Raw genomic sequence first — 16,494 nt, 5'->3', positions numbered from 1 at the left:
TATCAAAGGCTCCATTTAGAGCTGGCCCAGGAGCAGACAGAAAGCTGCAGTGTTAGACCCCGAAATCTGACACAGCGTGGCTTGCCCGCTTTTCAGTGGGTCCTTGACAGCCTTTCAGCTCATGTCTGTCAGCCCCCCTGCCAGGCACACAAGTTCACTTCCATCTTGGAAGAAGGGGAGAGAGAAGTGACATTTCACCGAGTGGCGGGCACGCCAGGGGATGTAGGGAGATAAGGCAGGATCACAGAAGCAGCTGAAATCCCCAGCGGATATTGCGTTGCTGGCTGGATTGACAGGTCAAAAGTATTGCTGGGACAAGTCTCTGCGCTCCCTCTGTCCCAGAGGACCGTGCAGTGAGAACAGCACTCAATCCTAATGAATCTTGGCCTACATTGGGACCAGGTCTGCCACAGCCTGGCATGAGGACATCCATGGGGAATTTGTTTCCAGCTTTCAACAGGAGCTGCCCATAGAATGGCATTTTAAATAAATAAGTTCACTTAACAAACAACAGCAGTAAATGAACAGAAACACTGTTGTGGCCAGGGATGAAATATTAGCATTTTTCAAATCCGTTTAGTGAAGACAGCCACTGGGCACTGGTTCAGGTCCTTGTGTTAGCAGGCTGTTTGCAAAGCACTAAGCTAACTTACAGCCAAAATCTGTCAGCTTCTTCCTGGAGCTCAGGAGGGTAAAACTTGTCTTAGCTGACAGACTAAGCCTGGTCTAAAAACATAATACCTCTGCATTTCTTTCATCTCAAAGTACTTGCAACACATCAGTCAGAGCCCAAGCTTCAAGCAGTGTTTTGGCCGCTCCAGACTGCAGGCAGGGAAAGGAACAGATGCTTTCAAGCCCCACAAAAATACTGCATAGACAACACCAAATGGAGGTGACTTGTTGTAAGAGCATCATAGGATCTTCAGTGACTTCGGATGCTCGTGATGCATGGTAAAGGTTCCCTGTCACATCACAGCAGTGAGCAGCAGGCTCAAATAGTTCTGACTTGGAGAACCTCCCTGCTCGGTTATGAACTGCTTCCTGCCCACAGCCGAGTTTCCTGGGGCATTCATCTCTCCAAATGCTTTTCTAGATGGGTCTACCAGCTCTTGTGGGGCGCAGCACAGGATGGCATGGCTGGAGGCTATGGTCTATAGTGCAAGTTTTCCACTCTTGGAATGATGTGACTGTATCCCTGGGAACACAGAAAGGTATTTAGGCAGCCTGTTCTTTGAGGTCATTTGCTCCAAGCTCTCTGGACCAGCAAACCCATGTCAGCTGTGTGCCGTGAGTGGTATTTTCAGACCAGCACCCACCAGGGAAAATCCCATGCACAGATGCTAAGATCAGGGGTTCTAACCTGGGAAAAGAGGTGTCAACCCACAGGAAAGAGAGAGAGTGGAATGATGGTCTTCCCAAGGAATTTACCTGTGTAATCGGGGTGATGTCATGGTGAATGGCCAGTGTGTGACCCAAGCTATTACCTGTAAGTGCAGGCCAAGGCAAGTGAGGGGTCCCTTCAGAATGGGAGAGTGCTGGGAAATGGGGATGCTTGTTCCTGTTGGGTCAGCAGAAATGAACTAAGAGAGTAGACTACTGCCTGGCCAGGGGACTGAGGGGCTGTATTTGTCCCATAAGGACAGTGCCTGAGAGCAGGCAGGTTACACGGCTGGGGAGAGGGGGCACAATGCCTAAGGGATACAGTGCCAGGGAGCTAGGGGTTATAACAGTGAGGCAGAGACATGCTGTTATCATGCAGCTGGTTGGCAAATTGCACCATTTAGGAGCACCATGTGCCTTGTTTGCTAACCACCCCACACCACTCTCCATTCCCTGCCCACTCCTACATGTGGCATGTGGTGGCACTGCCTTAGTTTTATGGTGTGATCTGTGTCCTTTCTCCCAGGTACTGTGATCCTGCAGTACCTCCTGCCCAGACTACCTAGTCATGATATCTGGGGCCTGTTGTTTGCTTCCTTCCCCCTGTTGTGCTCTCCCAGTCCCATTCTGCAGCCCTATTGCTGTTCTGCATGCAGCACTGCCCCTTGCAGTCCCTACTGAGAGGTTAATAAAGACCTACTGCCTGAATTACTTTTAGCTTTTATAAACCAAAAAATACAAACAGCATGTAAGCAGCATTCATTACCTTGCACGCCTTCAGCTGCTTATTGGATACACATCCCCCTCCCTCTAGCATCACTCTCTTTTTTTAATATGTTTTTTTTAATTTGTTTTGATGAATGAGTGACAACCCTGACACCCGATTCGCTGAGATTAATAGAAACGACACAATATTTACGTCGCGCCAACGAGCAATTATCCTGCCATCTATCTTTGAGATTATCTTTCTGATTGAAAACTACTCATCCATGTAATCGGAATTATTTGGAATTAGAAGGGAATTTATGGCCCCTCTCACTCTCCCTCCTATTTGCCTCTGTTGCCATCCTTCTTCCCCCTCCTTTAAAAGGGATCCTTTCTTCTGCTGTTCCTTCCATCCTTCCTTCTTTCAGCCTTGTGGATGGAAACGTGTGTTTTGCTGTGCACGGCACTGCTGTGCAGTTTTTTTTTTTGTTTTGTTTTGTGGATTCTGGGCAAATCTGTGGCCAGGCAGGCACTGGGGGCTATGAGGACGTAGGGAGGCTTGGGGAAAAGCTGGGGCTCCTCAGGCTCTAAAAGGCTCTTCAGAAGAAGGCTGGCATAGGAAATGGACACGTGGGGTATGTGACGTGGTGGAGGCTGTGCATGCAGCACCACAGCGACAGAATATGTGGAGGCACCTCACTTATCTTCCTCGTTTGTTGCATTTTACAGGTCTTTCTTTACTGCTCTGATTTGAAGATGCCTCTCACCAGCTCACTGCTGAGTAAACATTCTCCTTATGCATTTGTTTTATCTAAATGCTTATCTGAAAGTATTTTTCAGCTAACTCTGTGTAGAAAAGGGACCCAGTGCTTATGGGAGTCTTCTTGCTGTGAACCTTTCTGTAGCTGTTATTCTTGTTCCTGCTACTTGGACAGTCCCTGGAGACAGCCTGGTGTCTTCCAGTGTGTAGGATGGGGTCTGGCTGACTCTTTCAATGCTGGTGTCCCCTACCACAATTCTGTCTGTATAGGGCTTATAGAAATACTCTTGCTCATTTGTCACAGCTTTAAGGAACTGGTAGGTGGTACAGGACCCCTACTGTTTTTTCTCATTGGGAAGAGCTCTGCCTTCCTGCATTTTTTTCTTCAGAAGCACCAGTGTTTCCCACATTTGTCTTTATTTGCTTTTTGTTCTTTTGCTGGCCTGAGATATAGAGGAACTAACTAGTCTAGCTGTTTCAGGTCATCTCTAGGGGTAGGAGACACAACTCTTCCTTTTGGTGATTCCAGGCCAGGATGGAAAAATTCTCATATGGTCCCTCTCTTCCCTGCAAGCCCAAATGTACACGGTCCTCAGTGAAGCATCTTCTATTAGCATGAGAAGACAGTAGTAGGACTATACATGAAAACACAAGCCATATAGAATAAATCTGTGCCATAGATCAGCCAACTCTGAGATCTCCTCCACCTCTGCAGGCGTGCTTCAAAAGCAGCACTTTTTTTAAAAGCGGTTGTGGCAGAAACAGAGACAGTGAAGTGGATGTCAGGGGATGTCAAGCAGCAGAGACATTTTAAATGGATCTGGTAGCATCTGTGTCCTTGGAGAACCACAACATGGAAAGGTCCTTGGCTCACATGAATCCTGATGGAGAAGACATGAGGGAAGCAATGTAGGTTTATGAGCAAGTGGCACATTCAGAAAGAGACAAGCTGAGCACTGAAGGAATTTAGCCTGAACTCAATTGCAAATATACCAGTTAAGATACAAGCCAGGCTGACAAAGATGTTTGATGCAGAGAGCAGCACAAACAGTTAATGACACAAGGATTTGGAAAGGGAAATGTGTTTTGAGGTACAATTGCTCAGTCAGCTCGAGAGATATAGGCCCAGATGGGAATCCAAGATCCTTCCGCCCAGAAATACCCGATGTTGTTATTAATTAGTATGGAAATATTTTCCTTTCTTTAGAGAGGGCTCTTGAATTGCCAGTGGGATACTGGGGGGATGGGTGTGCGCGTGTGTGGGGTAGGCTATCAAGGAACTATTAATTAGGTTACTTCCCACTGCTGTTGACATGCTGGGGAAGGGGTTTGTTTGTGGGCCAAAATAAAAAGAAGAGGGAAGACTGAGAGCGAGAGGAAGCAAAAAAAAAAAAAAGCAATTAGATGGGAGAAAGCACACAGGCTGAAAGAAGAGGTGTGTGTAAAAAGGTATTCCTAAGATGCCATCTTCGGCTTCAGAAAAGAGTTAAGAACCCAGGTCATAGTTAGTACCAAAAGGGAAATTCCTTTGGGGTGACAGCAGCATGGGTTGGATGCAGCCATCCAACTGGATTGATCCCGTCCTGTGTTGTCACCAGTTTCCTTGTTCGTACTTCAATAAACTTGGCACCAAAGCTTCCTCCTGCCAGACTAGCAATATTTTATGCCAACTGCTGTTATGAAGCAAGACAGAATTTGGATGAGAAACTTCTTCAATTGTAGGCTACATGCTGGCTGGGTATCTTACTCCCTTTCCTTTGGAAAGGGATCTATATCAGGCTTAATGAATAATCATAAAAATACTAATTGGAATTTTTGCTTGGCTTCCTACATAAAAATATTAAGTGGTTGAAGCATTATCAAGGTCTCCTTATGATCTCTGTACTGGTCATTGGGGGTACAGCCATAGGAGAGCTCAGACACAAAAACTAGCAGCAAGTGATAGTGTAGCCATGTATCTAAGAAGTAGGTGCTGCATTTACAGTTCTGAGAGAGTGCCAGAACAAGAACGAGATGAGGAATGTGTGTGGCGGCAGTATGAGTTAGAATAAGTGAAGGATCTATTCACAGAGGGGAAAGAAACTGAGCAAGTGGGTTACCTAAAAATATCAGTGCAGGCTCCAGGCTCCCTTGCAGAGGGAAGAAATCAGTGCAGTTGAGATTATTCAGAGAAAGTGTTTTGGATTTGTGAAGGGGGAGGAGTGGAGTGATAAGACAAAGACATAGCATTGATGCCTCATATGGGACCAACACAATCCAGACCTATTTATCCTGAGGTTTGACTCTAGAGAACATAGCCGTCTGCAGCATTTTCTTCCAAGAAACCTGCCTTGTAGGAAGTTGGATTCTGAGAATGCGGAGGACCAACCCAGCCTCCTTGGAGCAATACAGCGCTGAAGGGAAGTAAAGGGAGGTGTCCAGGCTGCAGCCTGCCATTGCTTCATATCCACACTGTTCCTAAGAGACTCAGAGTGAACAGAGGTGGTTTGAAACATAGAACATGGTAAGAAAAGGGAATAAATCTAGCACAACAATGTGGCTTTCAGTTCCAGGGGTTTGTGCGTGACCATTTATCAACATATGAAAGATGACAGTTAGTACATGCATGTACGCTGGGGCCAAGGAAACTTGTCCCTAAATCTGCCTCCAATCACAGAATCATCAGGACAGCCTCATGGAGCCATACCAGCACATGCCTGCCCTCTTTCAATGCTGCATGTCAGGCAGCGCAGGGTCAAGGTGGGACATGCTCTGTGAGGAAGGGTATGGCAGCACAAGAGGAGTGAACAAGGGTGAAGCTGAGCACTGCACTGGTGAGGATTCCTGAATCCAGATCTTTTTGGCTTAAAAGTGAAAGTTGTGTTTTGTTTTGTTTTTTGTTTTGTTTTAAGTAAATGAAATACAGATTATGTTGCAACATTTTGTTCCTTAGAAAAATGCCTTGTCAGTTTAACCCAGATTTGTTGTTAGGCCTGCTTTTCTTTCTTGTGTATGTGATTGCACTGGGTAAGTTTCTGCAACTTTTGAAGCTGTTATCTAATTTTGAACACATTTTACACCCAGTCAGAAGTCTGAAAGGTATTAAGTTGATCCAAGTTTCATGAAATAGGTGACAGGTAGAAGAGGAAGACCTTATTATTATCCCTTAGGGAAAGACTGCAGAATGAGCTCACTCTTATTAGAGTCCAGGAAATCCGCATGGGACAGGGACTGTCCAAATGCCCCAATTACAGAAGAGTTCAGTTGAGGCTCACATCTTACTGCGTGTGCGTGAGAGGATTTACTGGTTGGTCAGTCTCTCTCTCTCTCTCACACACACACAGCCACCCACACACCCACAGAGATTCTCTAGTAACTAGAAAGGCATGAGCTTCCCTAATTCTGAACATTCATAATACTGCTAATGCATGTGGATTCCCTGGAATTTAGTAAGAGGTGAATAACATTGCAGCCTCAGAATAATAGTTAAAAAGACAGTCAAACACAAGAGAAACAAGGCACCTTTGTTTCACATCCCTGAGAAGGCAATGCACACCCAAAATTTCCAGTAGAAGATTCTTTCACGAGGTAAGTTGGGGTGCAGTTGTAAAAACACAGATGGGAAACTGCTGATGTCTATATTGACTCTTATCTTCTGTCCTCTAGCTTGTGGATGACCTGGTTTTCATTGGATTTGTCTTCTTTCAGCATAGATAGCTTCTTTGGAGATGTAAGCTGGAATAACATGGATCTGGTTATAGTTACATAACTTTGCTCTGTGCAATATTCTTATAGAATCACTCCTGTGAAGTGGGATAGTTATGTTTATACAGAAATGATGCAGACCAGGCCTCAAATTACAAAGTATTTGCAATAAAGACCGTATTTGCATATATACATATGCATGGTGCTTAGTGTCAAAGGGTCCAGGACCTCACTGAGGTTCTGAATGCTGCTTGTAATAATAATAATAACATAAAAGGGATACAAGTCTGGCTGGGGAGTCACTACTGTGTGTCTGTAATTAGTTGTGGTGAAAATTATCATTTACAAGGCATCTGGAAACATAAACGAATACTTAGAGATGAAGAGTAATTCCGTAGCCATCTCTGTCATGTCACAGTCTTAACGACATTTTTGTTAGGGAATTTCCTTACTTTTTTCTTGCTCTGTACCACTAAATAAAAGTAATGTTTGAATGGGTTTTGTCTGCAATCTTGTTACTACACGGACTACTGGGGCTGTCTGTCTTCATGTCTCAGTGTTTGCAAGGGGAACGGGTAACATTTTGCAAGCACGATATAATAATGCAGAAGCAGCTTCTCTGCATGTTCTGAAGAAGAAGGTGAAATAAGAGTTTGTAGTGATGCAGAACCTGGCTCAAGAAATCAGCTCTGAAGAAGGGAATCAATGAGCAGTTCAGGGCAGGGGCCTGCTTCTCAATAACTGTGGCTTTTGGTGTCAAGTCTTACTCTTTGATTAAAGTTTTCCAGAGTGAGTAACAATTTCTCCCGATTACTAGTCAGAACAAGAGGTCTAACATAGAAGACTTCCAAACATTTCCTCCCAAACTCACATTTTTGTTAAATTTCCTGTTCATAAAATGTTGACAGAGCTTTAGGAAACCATTTACTTGTGTGCTTCACTGAGAAAGTGTAGAACAGAATAAACTTTTTTTTTTTTTCTTTCTCCAAACATAAGCTGTTTTCTTGGGGTACTTAAGAAGGAGACATGAAAAAAATTCCACTGACTATACATTTTCTGACATCCCATTTCTACAGGTTTAAAATTGTGAATCGTGTCATCTGATAATGTGGCAAAAAAATATTTCTCCAGAAGAATAATGCATACATAGCACAACAACTCTGGAGAACAGGCTTCCCAAAGAGCAGGAGGTTTCCATGGGGCTTCACCATGTGAGTGGATCCCAGGGGCTTACGTCAAGGCACATGATTTATTCCAGAGCAAGAGTCTTGTCTATGCTAACTTAATGTGTATTTACAGGGCTCAGGAGAGCACCACGCGGAGATAACTCAGCCTGGATACTGTTTCATGGTGATCTCCATTTGAATTAGTCTAGCCTGATTCTCATCTGGATGTAAGGTCCCTATGAATGGTGCTTTCTGCCAAAATCCAAACCTGATCAGAGCGTGATGAAGTAGCCCTTTAGAGTTCCATTTTGTTATCATACCCTTACCTGCTACAGGACATAAAAAAGGGTCTGCTTCTGCTGAAGTTTTTGTTACCTGTTTGCAAAGTGCTCAGAAGCCGCTGCCCTGCCTCACAAAGGTGCAGAGGGCTGAATCTATCACTTTTTTGCACAGAACTTACTATTGCACAGATGTGAAACAGAAGGGTAGTGAGTTTGTGGAATATTTTCAATCTTGTGAGCGCAGGATTGCCTGGTGTGTGTTCTGTCAGGGAAGAAGCTACATGCGAGTGCTTTGGGTCTTCCTCTCTGTGCGCCATTGGGAACCATGGCCTGGCGCAGGCGCGTGCTGAGGCCATGCCCATGACACCTTCTTCAAGGGAGGGGATGGGCAAGGAGCTGGGCCTCTCCTCCTGGTGGCTGCAGGGCCCTAGGCAGAAGTGATGGAAGGGACTGGTTATTCCAGGCGAGGCTAGGTCCCAGTGCGGTAGGAGCATGGACTAAAGCGGCAGCAAGTGACCGAGCGAAGAAATGTCTTTTCTGAAACGTGGACTTGACAGGAACCTTCCTCAACCAGCCGTTTCCAAGGGCTTTGGGTAAATCCACTGCAGAGTAAGAATGTGAAAGCTGTTTGTAGTGAACTTCATGGCACCTCTGTGTCCAGAAGAGGCCTGTCCCCTGGGGGGCTGCTGTCTGTGGAGCGGGCTGGAAGCAGGGTGGAAGATTGGTGGGATACTAACAAGGCCCAGGGGCATGGATGCAGGCACGGGGTGCTATCCCATGGGGGCCTCAGATGCGTTGCAAGGGGGATGTTGTCTGTGGCATGTGGTGCCACAAGTCTGGGTGAGAGGGGCTCTGGATGGTTGGCAGGGAAACTGTTGGGTTTGGGGGTCCTTCTCAGGCTGTGGGGGGTGTTAAATTGCAGCGTGTGGCTCAAGCTGGCTGAGAAGGGTAGCCGTGGTATACTTGCCTGAGCAACAGCCGTGTTATCTTGGTACTCCCTAGCACTGCTGCCTCTCTGCTGGGACCACATCTGTGGCTCATCTTTTAGGTCCTCTTGGTGCAAAGCATCAAGTGACTGATGCACCAAATCCTCAGTGACTGAAATGAGCAGTAATGCTTGGCAGGGGTGTTGATGGTCCCTGCAGCTTGTTCCACTATGTGTGTGCTCTAGCTTTGCTTCTTCATGTGGGATAGCTCTGAGCTGGTGAGATGAATTTCTGTCTGCCCAAGGAGAAGAGGGGATCACCAAATCCTTCTGCAAAAACCTTTTTCATTGCAGATATGGATAACTACATTTAAATAAAAGGGTCCCGCCCTTCTTTCCTTTCCTCTCTCTGTCCTCTTGGAGAGGAAATGCTGAGTTTTGAGGTGCTACAGACCGCAGGGTGGTGAGGACTCCCATGCCTTATGGGTCTGGATGGGGAGAACTTTCAGATGTGACTGGCAGCCCTTGGATTAAGAAGGACTTCGAGGGGCGAGTTGAGGAAGCAGAGGAGACAGCAGCAAAATTGCAGTGAAGAGGTAAAACCCACCTCGCGTATTACTACGATGAAGCCTAAATTCAGCGTAACTTCTTTTGGTTAGCCTAGAGAGATATGGGAGAAGGGATTTTACTTGGGTCTGTACATGTTGCGAACAGCCACAAGGGTTTACAACTCTCTGCCAAAGTCCTGGCAGCCAGAGAGTGGGCTCAGAAGTTACTTTAGACGGCACAGAGGTGAGAGGCATTAGCTGAAGATATGGATCCCAGTTCCTCCAGGGGAGTGAGTGGTCCAGCCATGAGCTGGAGAGGCTGCTGTGAGAGTTGTGTTTAGTCTGCTATTTCGTGTTTGATTTACCCGCTGTGAGGGAGTGTTTATGGTGGCAGAACTTCACTGCCAGCGAGGGAATTGAGGCAGGCCTCTGCAGACAGATTGCAGTGTCTGTGGAAGTCACGTGTGCCCTGAAGTGCTCCCAAATCTGGTGGCTTAATTCCCTCGTCAGTCAGGAGTTGGAGGTAGGGTTTTGGTATAGATCTGTGTGGGAGAGTAGCCTCTCCTGCAGGAACGAAACAGTTTCCGTCACGATTCTGGATTATTCTTGGTGTCCTGTCTACTCCTAGCTGCCAAAGCCTCACCCAGCCGCTCTCTTACTCCCCTACCTCAGCAGGACAAGGGAGAAAATGAAAAAGTTTGTGGGTCAAGTACGGATGGGGATATCACTTACCAATTACTGTCATGGGGAAGACAGACTCAACTTAGGGTAAAATATTTTAATTTATTTTTGATTAAAATAGAGTAGGATGGTGAGAAACAAAGGCAAAAACTAAAGCACTTTCCCCCACCTTCCTCTTCTTTCCAGGCAAAACTTCACTCCCTTCTTTCCTTCCTGTTTTCCCTCCTCCACCCCTGAGTGGCACAAGGTTTTTTCTCACTCCTCACTGCCAGTGCTGCATTTTCTGCCCTTTCTTAACCACGGTTTCCCTGAAGTGCCACCAGCTTGGCTGAGGGGCTCAGCTGTGCTGTGCATTGGGGCCACCTGTGTCCAGCAGCAGGCAGCCCCAGCCTCTCCTCACAGAAGCTCCCCCTGCAGATCACCACAGCCAGAGCCTGGACATGGACACACAATGCAGATGTGCTGAAAGACACTTGTTTGATGGCATTTTGAGGACGGTGAGAGCTGTGTCTTCTCTCTGAGACCAGCTCTGGACAGGGGTAAGGGTCTTTCAGACACAATTTACCTGACTCAGAGATCAGGCAGGTTGGGAGGTTGGTGGTGTTGCTTCAGAGGGGGCTCATGAGGGACCCACTTCAGAATTTCCCTTTATTTTCTTGGTTTAGAGGCTGAGAAGCTTGTTCTGGCACTTGTTTTCCTCTGTAGACTCACCTGGATTGTGCCAATCACCAGGCATGTCCTCTGCGTGGACGGAGGTGAGTGGGCAGCCCTGAAGCCACTCAGTGTGTGCCCGAAGGGCTTCTGTAAAGGCTTTTTCCTCATTTGGATATCTGCAACCAGGAACATCCCCTTTCTTTGAGGAACTTAATCTGTTAAATTTTTATTTTCATTTATTTTTTTCATATCTTTTTTTTTATTGAGTAAGACACACAATCAAAGAATATGTGGCCTCTCCTTGGGGAGGGGAAGAGGGAGCAGTAATAACCTCCCACCCTCATGCATGCCTTTGGAAAATGGTGATGATTTTTCTGGGGAGCTGAACTAACAGTCTGGCTGTAAGGAGTTTAGATCTGGAGCCAGACATTATGGTTAGGCCTGTCTGTGGTTATAATGTAGTTGTTTGGGTTTTGTAGAAGTTCTCTGAAGGAATCTGAATTAAAAACAAAACAAAAACAAAAACCCAGGGGGAACCTGTTTCTGGCAGTCCCAATCCCTCCTATTTGATCTGGCACCAGAACTAGTTTAAATCTCACTTTGTCCTGCTTCTCCTGTTATCAGAATTGCTATGAGCTTTATTACAATAGTTATTTTCAAAAATCTACCCTGCTTCCTCTCCCTCCCCACCATTGCCAAGGTCACTGAGAACATGAAACACTATCTCTTGCCTGAAGCCGACCTTGCTAGGCTGCCGCGCTGCTTTGAGATTTGTCTGAGTGCACAGCTAATGCCCTGCCAGCACAGGTGTGGACTTGCTGGTGCTAAACAAGGTCCTAAACAAGTGGTACAGCAACAGCAATGAGCTTTTCTGCAAAGCATCCACAACAAGTTGAAAGCGAGAAAGGCGCCTGCCCCAAGTGATGGAATTGACAGCCCAATGTCGGTGAAATGCGTTGCAGCGTGCGATTGGAAGAAGAAGATGGTGGTTTCCAGAGAGAGTATATCGTGGTTACACCAATTTAGGTAGGAGCACGTCCAAGAGAGTCTTCTGTTTCGTTGTATTTTGCTGGGTGTAAACACAGAAGCTCTTTTAGGCACAGGTCTGCAGTAGCAGCGGAAGTTTAGGAGGGATCTAAGTGAGGTAAGGGTAGACGGGGCTCTATTATCACACTGTGTGCGGCAGATTGACTAAAGTTGCGTGTTTAAATGTAATCTGGCATGTGGTTGCCCTGGTGCTTTCAGACTTTAGTTAAATCTTTCCAGGTTTTATTTCTGTGTGTATGTGTAGAACAGAGTGCTCACTCTGGGTATTCTCTGGGCGTACTTTGATACGTGTCTGCTGCTCAGGCCAAGCCATTTTTTATTCATTTTTTGTTATTACTGGTGAACTCACAAAAACAAGGTAGAGTTTTTCTGGACTTGCTGTAGTTCTTGTTAAAGCCAATGGTTATAACCTCTTCTAAACTGCCACAGATGCCAGGTGAAGACTTTTTTTCTGCCTGCAGCTTTGGAAATGAAAGAACAGATTTGTGTGCTTCCTAATCCAGGAAAGTTCTGGAGCCCTAACTTGATGTCCTTTGCCTGAAGTTTAGAAAACTCTCAAAGGTTCCCTTATGCTGCAGAGCTTCTGGAACCCTAATCTCCAGCTGGCAGGCAGCAGAAGGTGGTAACATCTTCAGCTGGAATGGCTAAATCTGGTAGGGAACTTGTGTGAAAATCTTGGTCATTTTCACATACCTGAAAATTAATAAAATACGTAGGAGCAAAGTTTACAAATATGTTAACCAAGCAGTGTGACTTCCTCCAGTGTCCAAAAGTATCCTGCTCAGGATACTGGTTGCACAAAGGGTATTGATGTAATAAGAAGTTTGCAGCATTAAAATCAAATAAGGATGGCTCACAGTGATATCAGTTGTTTCCTTTTGAGCATCTTGTTTTTCAGAGTACTTGTTTTGTGTCAAAATGCATAGTATATTTAACTACCTGTTAAGTCAAATCTACGAGTAATACTATGTGTGCCAAGCATCTGGGAATGTTACTACTCAAACTTTTCCTTTTGCATGTCGTTTATGCCTTATGTTTTTGTTTTCACAGTCCTGAAAGAGTTGTGTGTTTTTTTGCTTTTTTTTTTTTTTTACATTCACTTCCTATATGTGAAAAGTTATCCTTTTCTAGTATCTTTCTTGGTCTTGGAAGTAGCCCCTGTTTGAAATCTGTGAAATTCAGACCTTGCTAAATCCAGCAGGGTTCTAACAGCACTGTCCTGGAATTTTGGGCTTGCAAGACTTTCAGGGTAGCATGACTCTGCTGGTGAAACTTTATTGTGCTTTATGATTGTTCTTCTTAGTTTGTGGCTAGACTTTGAAATTGCAGAGCTGACTTTTAGTTTCTTTTAAAACTTTTATTCATACCTGCATTCCCTGATATAAAAGCAGCAGTAATTCTGAGCTCCACACTTACATCACATAAATCAGATGTGCACAGAAGCATCCTAAGGCTCATGGCAGAAGGGACAAAGATTATCTGCGTGGTTTAATGTGTGGGTGAAAATTCCATTGCATTCCATTGGATGCCATTGATTGGCCCAGTATTTTCAAGCTTGAACTGTTTTTGCTGTGTCTTCGTCTAGTAAGGGTAACTGAATTGTATTTATTTTTATCATCTGGAGGAAAGTATATTTTGCATTATTCTATAATGGCATGTATGTATCCAAGCAAACTCTGCCCAGATTTGCAGCAAGCCTTAAACTCCTTGTGTTTGAAGAAAAATTAGTTCTGAAATTTTACGTCTGCCAAAATCTGATACTGAAATACAGGCATATGATGAAACTAGCCCTGGCACAAAATGTTTTAAAAAATACCTCCCCCAAAAAAAACAAGCAGAAAAGACTGTAAAGCTGTACTTGCACTTTACAATGTCTTCTACTTTCCTGGGGTGCCTCAAGGAAAGAGTTGAGCCTTTATAGAGTCTACAAGCACCTGATGTTAATCTTTTTTTTTTTTTTTTGGTGGTTGTTTTTTAAAGTATCTGAGGGTTCTTTTGAAATCTTCTGTCTTCCTTTTTACAGTGTTTTGAAGCAGGCATTCAGTCTTGTGGCCTCTACTGTTGGATGCATTCCCTGCCTCACCCTGAGTCTGTAGTGCCTGGAATTAAGAGGTGTTTGTACACAGGAGGTGATGGCCGTGGGGGCAGGGGACTTGGGTTTGAGGTTTTACCTAAGGGAGGTCTCTGAACTGCTGGGTACCCCAGTCAGGAGCAGTTAAGGTCACATCTGCTGCTGCCTAAAGGCAAAGAGGGAGGGTGGAGGAATGCTGCTTCCATTCGAGGTTCATCCATACTAGCTAACAGCTGCATGCTGGCAGGTCCTCATCATCCCTTTGTCCTCCAGATGGAAAGTGGGCGGATGGGGGACTAATGTGTGTCTGATTTTGCTCAGCTCTGGATAGGGGGTGCCAATGATAAGCACTGCACCTGGACCTGATGACTGAATAGAGCTTCTTGGCAACCTGATTGAGAAGTGCCCAAAGCTTAGACATGGGGTTCATGTTTGGCCCATGGCAGTGTGATGGGGCAGGGATAGTACCGTTCTACACAAAACAAGGCTTGACAGTGTAGTATTTGGAGATCTTTACATGTCAACAATATAGAATGGCAAACAACAGCTTGAAAATGGTAAGATATTCAGGGTCTGCATTTGAATATGCTGTTATTAAAGCTGAGTTTTTTCAAAAGTGACTGCTGGATTTAGGTGCCCCTGTTTTAGGACCTTGATATGCTGTGCCTCAGCCTGATTATTCTGTGTACTGAGCTTCTAAAATTCCTTCTGATAGCAGTGGGAGGTATAAAATGTTGTACAGCTCTGAATGTTAAAGCCCAAAACACCTTGTATTATGTACTACACCAAATGAGAGGTCTGAAATGCAAAAAAAATTCTTTGTTTGGTCAGGTAAATTTTTATCTGAGGTGGATCATTCAACTAGGTGAAGGTGAAGGACCAGAATCTGGCAGGGAATGGAGGGTGTGTTTCCACACTAGAGTTCAGCCTATCAGAGAGTTGTGTTTTTTTTTTTACCCCTTCTTCATTTGTACGTCTTCATCTGTAGACACGTGCTTTAAAGTGCATTGTTAAGAATTGTTATCTCTGTTTTTTTTTAAACTGGGGGATGTGAAGCAGTGGTAAAGTGGCATGTGAAACTTTGCAGTGCAGAACCTCCACTGAGGAAAATGTCTAGAAGTTGTGAGTCTTTCCACAGCACTTCATCAGGTCCTCATCCTGTGAGAAAGGTGTTTTGTTATTTATTTATTTATTTATTAATATTTTGGTTAAATCCTACTAGCTTAGACACAAAGCATACTGGCAAGAGGCAAATCATTCATGCAGCTGTATTTGGCCCAAAATGAAAAACTGACTTTTATCTCCCCAAATAATCAATAGCCGCATTGATCTGAGACCGTGGCTATGATGTGGTGGGTCCTTGACTGACTTCAGGATGGCTGGGATAGCTGCCCCTATTGAACTAACTCACTTTACTCCAGCAAGAGCAGCAGCTGCAGTGCAACGTAGACATGCCTAAACTAGCTTAAATAGCTCAGGTACTGAGCCACCGAGCCAAAGAACCATGGGGTTCAGCATGGGCTTAGTGCCTGAGGATTTTATCCTGCTCTTTATGAGTTCAGCATTTCTGTAGCATCTCAGCACAAGCAAGCCTAGCAGTATGTTGAAAAGAAGGCTGGTGGATCTGCTGCTCTGTCTGCACTAGTACTTCTGCCTGCAGAGCTGAGTGTGGTGCTAGGGATGTTTGTAGCTGGTACTGCCAAAGGTAGCAGTGTAGAGGCAAAACAGCTTTCACTCTCAGCCGACTGCTCTCCCTCTACTTTCCTACCTTTCTCCTGGCATTCATCTGGAGCTGCCTTGCCTTTGAGTCCATTTGCTCGGAAACTGCTTAACCAGTAAGGTTCTGTTGGGAGCTGTGATCATCCAGGAGCGTGGAGGACCGGCTGCCTCCTGGAGCAGCTTTTGGCCTTGCCTGATTGTGGGTCCAAGAGGAGAACCTGTAGAAGTTAGATAGAGAAAGTCCAGGGCCATTACTCCAATCCATTAATGGGGACCAGGGTAAAAGCATTCCTGATGCTTTATCTCAGGTCATTGCCCCGACCGTAGACTCCCAGCCCAGCCTCTGCAAAAGAGCTGTGCTGATCCCTGTAACTTGTTAGGAGATTTCTCCTGGCAGTCAGGGATATGATCAGAAGTGATGGTTCGGTCCGTGAGAGCTCAGTGATTTCTGCTGAGCTAGTAGGCAATGCATTGTCAATACCCTCGGTTCTGTTTTCAGGAGCAGCCTCATCAAATAGTGTTTGTGGGCTGAGACGCTAAGTAAACTGCCAAACTGTTAAATTGCTGACCTACCCACTAGTCCCAGTTTATTCTGCAGCAGAAATACAAACACGCCAGGACCAACCCCCAGAACTCAACTTTGAACTTTTCTTTCATTTTGTCAGAATCCCTAACTTGTTTTTAAAATAACATTTATTTCTGTTAAGTCGCAGAAGAGTTGGATGCAGTCCGCCAGTCGTGCTTTCCCTCTCCTTCTTTGTGCATTGAATTTTGTTCACTCGCTTTACATGCCTCAAGTTGCTGTAATGCTGCTGGGAAAGTAATTGCCTTGCACTTTCTCTTTCTGATGCCCACGGGTGACTGTGGGGGACT

At 45.1% G+C, this 16,494-nt stretch overlaps 1 protein-coding gene across 9 annotated transcripts in view; it reads left to right on the top strand.

The window, feature by feature from the left end:
- The window catches only part of ESRRB (estrogen related receptor beta), a 162,022-nt gene that overhangs the window by 16,364 nt on the left and 129,164 nt on the right, over nucleotides 1-16,494 (top strand). Inside the window, exons 1-2 of one of the 9 annotated variants that reach the window (XM_038180211.2) lie at nucleotides 10,540-10,669; nucleotides 10,796-10,885. The exons of 4 other annotated variants lie outside the window; for them this stretch is intronic. The gene's annotated coding sequence lies outside the window, so the exon portion shown is untranslated. Of the gene's footprint in view, nucleotides 1-6,284; nucleotides 6,413-10,539; nucleotides 10,670-10,795; nucleotides 10,886-11,634; nucleotides 11,811-16,302; nucleotides 16,442-16,494 lie in introns of those variants that run through there. 4 more of the 9 variants (XM_072038433.1, XM_038180213.2, XM_072038431.1 and 1 more) reach the window with 4 other exon arrangements.

Source organism: Anas platyrhynchos, chromosome 5 (genome assembly GCF_047663525.1).
Source record: "Anas platyrhynchos isolate ZD024472 breed Pekin duck chromosome 5, IASCAAS_PekinDuck_T2T, whole genome shotgun sequence".
In the NCBI taxonomy this organism is placed as follows: domain Eukaryota; kingdom Metazoa; phylum Chordata; class Aves; order Anseriformes; family Anatidae; genus Anas; species Anas platyrhynchos.
This window is presented reverse-complemented; position numbering and strand designations above follow the sequence as displayed.